This window comes from Ornithorhynchus anatinus, chromosome 3 (assembly GCF_004115215.2).
Source record: "Ornithorhynchus anatinus isolate Pmale09 chromosome 3, mOrnAna1.pri.v4, whole genome shotgun sequence".
Lineage (NCBI taxonomy): Eukaryota > Metazoa > Chordata > Mammalia > Monotremata > Ornithorhynchidae > Ornithorhynchus > Ornithorhynchus anatinus.
Genome location: NC_041730.1, coordinates 18,379,710 through 18,384,220, shown reverse-complemented (window position 1 = coordinate 18,384,220; position 4,511 = coordinate 18,379,710). Strand labels below are relative to the sequence as shown.

The 4,511-nt window shown below is 45.8% G+C and overlaps 1 long non-coding RNA gene across 1 annotated transcript; it reads left to right on the top strand.

Moving 5' to 3' along the window:
* The first annotated feature begins 435 nt into the window (after positions 1 to 435).
* On the top strand, positions 436 to 3,671 carry LOC114810229. Its single transcript, XR_003757954.2, has 3 exons — positions 436 to 526; positions 863 to 1,028; positions 3,494 to 3,671. It is a non-coding gene; the product is annotated as an uncharacterized LOC114810229 (long non-coding RNA).
* The last annotated feature ends 840 nt before the right edge of the window (positions 3,672 to 4,511 follow it).

Sequence of the window (4,511 nt, the reverse complement as noted above, 5' to 3'; positions counted from 1 at the left end):
AACCCAGGACCTCTGACTCCAAAGCCCATGCTCTTTCCACTTCTCTAAGTAGAAGTGCACCATGGCAGGGCAAGGGGGTGGAAAGCAATATGGTGAAGCAGCGTGGTATAGTGGATAGAGCTTGGGCCTGAGAGTTAGAAGGTCATGGGTTCTAATCCCAGCCCTACCACTGCTGTGAGTCCTCAGGCAAGTCACTTCACTTCTCTGGGCCTCAGTTACCTCATCTGTAAAAGGGGGATTGAGATTGGGAGTCCCATGTGGGACAGGAACTGTGTCCAACCCGACTGACTTGTATCCAATCCCAGTACTTAGTACAGTGCCTGACACATAGTAAGTGCTTAATAAATACCAACATTATTGTTATTACTATTATTATTAAAACCCTCATTGTGGTGGTGAGGTACTTGACCTGTGTGTAACTTCTCTTTCAGGAGTTACCTTAGCTGGCCTGCCCTTTCCTCATCCCGCCCCTCCAGAATTCTGCCATTCTGAAGTCACTTGGACTTCTCCCTGGAGATCTTTGACCGTGAGTTAGGAGTTTCTCAGCTGTCCACATCTTTTCTCCTCTCTCTCCCCACCTCTTCAAATCGATCGGGAGGGGTAAGACCAGCAGATGGGGGTGTGATGGGAGTGAGGAGGAAAACACCCAAATCTAGGACTTGATGAAGCAAGCCCGTTTGGGAAAAGGAGAAACTTAGGTGTCTGCTAATGGGGCTTGACCTTGACTCTCAGCCTTTACTAATTCAACGGTGATTCTCTTGAACTTCTGTATCTGAGTGGAGGGATAATGCCTTCCCCACCCTTACTAAAAATGGGTTGAGAACACTGACTTTAATCATACATCTCACGCTGTTTCTCATAGATACACGGTCTTCTCTTCTTCAAGCCATGTTGATCAAGAGTTGATTTACATCAAGGCATCAGTGAAGCCTTCTAACCCACTTGCCTCTGAAGATCTATGTGGATTGGTGTGTGCCTCAGTTGAATAAAATAGCAACCGACAGATTGGACATCATTGAAAACCACGGGTGAGTGGCCAAACTATGAATGGACTGGTGTCTTAGATCTTAATGTCTTGGATGTCCTCATCGGTATTTATTGAGCACCTACTATTTTCAGAATGCTGTACCAGGCACTTGGGAACAAACACTGAAAGGGGAAGATGCACACTCTCTCTACCCTTGAGGACCATACGATATGAGCTTGCTGTCGGCAGGGAACGTGTCTACCAGCTTTATGTTATACTCTCACTAGCACTTAAAGTGCTCTGCACACAATAAGTGCTCAATAAATACGATTGAGGGAAGTGAACATACTGTATTCAATGGGAAGAGGGGAAAACAAACTCAGTTCTCCTATAATATTAGGGTTGTATCTTGGTGGGAACGCTGGGTTTGGAAAAACTAGAACTGTGGTATTCACACAATTCTTCTGACACCTCATTGCGCTGTATCTGGACCAATTCAGGTTGTCAGAACACTCCTTAATTCTTGTAATAATAATAATAATGGTATTTAAGCACTTACTACGTGCCAGACCTTGTACTAAGTGCTGGGGTGGATAGAAGCAAATCGGGCTCAACACAGACCCTGTCCCAGATGGAATTCAGTCTTGATCCCCATTTTACAGATGAAGTAACTGAGGTTAGAGAAGTTCAGTGACTTGTCCAAGGTCACACAGCAGATAAGTGGTGAAGTCAGAATTAGAACCCATGACCTTCTGACTCCCAGACCTATGCTCTGGCAGAACAGAGTGAACAACTAGTCCTGTTGTAAACAAAACTTAAAAGTGGAATAAACGGGCATATAACTAAGCCTTCCCTGACTAGAAATTTCCTCACCTATTCACCATGTCAGCACTTTGGCACCTCTTAGGTACTCACAACTCCTTGCAAAGTAGACGATCACACTCCTGCACCTTCAAAACTTTATTACAAAGAGGTCTCCCCTAACTAAGAGGTCTCCCCTAACTAAGTCCTTATTTCCTCATCGCCCTATATTCACCCCTCCCTCAGCCCCATAGCACTTATGTACATATCTATTACATATCTATTACATATCTAATTTATTTATATTAATGTCTGTCTCCCCCTCCAGACTGTAAGCTTATTGTGGACAGGGGGAGACACAGTGCATCAAGACACAGTGCTTGATGGACAAAGTGCTTAACAAATACCATTACTGTATGTGTTATTAGGATTAAATAGACGTTATTGGGACTAATTCTTCCTATTGCTGAGAACGTTTCCCAAGCTTCTAATTCACTTCTGGAAAAATATCTGTTTGAAAATAAGAGTGCAAGCTTCTTGTGAGTAGGGAATATATCTTGTCCTCCTGTTATACTTTCCAAGCACTTAATACAGTGCTTTCCATGCCGAAGGTGCTCATTAAACAGAAACTCCTCACTCTAGGCTTCAAGGCTCTCCATCACCTTGCCCCTTCCTACCTCTCCTCCCTTCTCTCTTTCCACCACCCACCCCGCACGCTCCGCTCCTCCGCCGCCCACCTCCTCGCCGTCCCTCGGTCTCGCCCGTCCCGCCGTCGACCCCCGGTCACGTCCTCCCGCGGTCCCGGAACGCCCTCCCTCCTCACCTCCGCCAAACTGATTCTCTTCCCCTCTTCAAAACCCTACTTAAAACTCACCTCCTCCAAGAGGCCTTCCCAGACTGAGCTCCCCTTCTCCCTCTACTCCCTCTGCCACCCCCCTTCACCTCTCCGCAGCTAAACCCTCTTTTTCCCCTTTTCCCTCTGCTCCTCCACCTCTCCCTCCCCATCCCACAGCACTGTACTCGTCCGCTCAACTGTATATATTTCATTACCCTATTTATTTTGTTAATGAATTGTACATCGCCTCGATTCTATTTAGTCGCCATTGTTTTTACGAGATGTTCTTCCCCTCGACTCTATTTATTGCCATCGTTCTCGTCCGTCCGTCTCCCCCGATCAGACCGTAAGCCCGTCAAACGGCAGGGACCGTCTCTATCTGTTGCCGACTTGTTCATCCCAAACGCTTAGTACAGTGCTCTGCACATAGTAAGCGCTCAATAAATACTATTGAATGAATGAATGAATGAATAAACGTCATTACTGTTACTTAAAAAGCCATAATTGACAGCATTGTTCTCGCAACTCTGGGCGCACCCGTGTTGTTGAACTTGCTGGCTGTGGGCAAATGTTTTAACTTCCTTTAAAATCTTAAAATGTTAGTTATTAAAGCAAGGGCCTACAAGTCAGAAGGACCTGGGTTCTATTCCCCTCTCTGCCACTGTCTGCTTTGTGACCCTGGGGCAGTCACTTAACTTCTCTGTAACTCAGTTACCTCTACTCATTGTACCTCTATCTTTCTGCCGACCCCACCTGGGACAGGAACGGATAGCCTAGTATTTAGTTCAGCACCTGGCACATTTATAAGCACTTAACAAATACCACTAAAAAACAAACCCTTTCTGGGTTCAGTTTGGCTTACTCTTTCCCTCTACATGTCTCTTGGACAGATTGAACCGGCAGGCTCGCTTCCTCCTGTCAGAAGAAGAACTGTCTCTTCGCTTTGAGCTAGACGCTTCGGTGTTTAGAAAAGTCTTCAATGGCCAGGCAAGCTCAGGGGAAAACTACGTCAGCAAAGGCTGCCCAAAACCTAGCTAAAAGCAATAGAATACTCCATTTCAGAGAGAATTTTGTGGGAGCAATGTGTATCTTTGTGTGTGTGTGTGTGTGTGTGTGTGTGTGTCTTACTCTCTTCCTTCCTGGACAGTCTTGTACTCTCCCTGTAGGTTCCTGCTCCCTTGATTCTGATCCTGGCTCTTCCTTTCTACCCATCTCCTTTGTAACCTGGAGGCCGTCTCTGCCAAATGAGCAACTCATTGGTCCAAGGCCTGCTCCCAAAACACCACTGGTGACTGCTACTCTGAGGAAAAAGCTAATTGTTCCTGCTGCTCTTCCAGAGCCTGTGAAAGTCCCCGCAGATTTGCCCCACTTTTGAGGAACAGAGGTAAAAGCCTCCAGTTGGGGTGACCCTCCTAAGCCACAGGCTCAATGGTAACAATGTCTTTAGCCTGCCTTAATAATAAATGTGACATTTATTAAGGCCTTTCTAACAATCAATCAAAGCATATTGGGTGCTTACTATGTGCTAAACGCTTGGGGGACTACAGTACAACAGAATTAGCAGTCATGTTCTCTGCCCATTTCAAATTTACAAGGCTGGATGGGGAGACAGATGTTAATATAAATAAATTGCTGATATGTACAAAATAAAAAAAAAAATGGTGGTATTTGTTAAGCGCTTACTACGTGCAGAGGACTGTTCTAAGCACTGGGGGATACACGGTGATCAGGTTGTCCCACATGGGGCTCACAGTTTTAATCCCCATTTACAGATGAGGTAACTGAGGCACAGAGAAGTAAAATGACTTGCCCACAGCTGTCAAGTGGCAGAGCTGGAATTCAAACCCATGACCTCCGACTCCCAAGCCAGGGCTCTTTCCACTAAGCCATGCTGCAGCATAAAAGTGC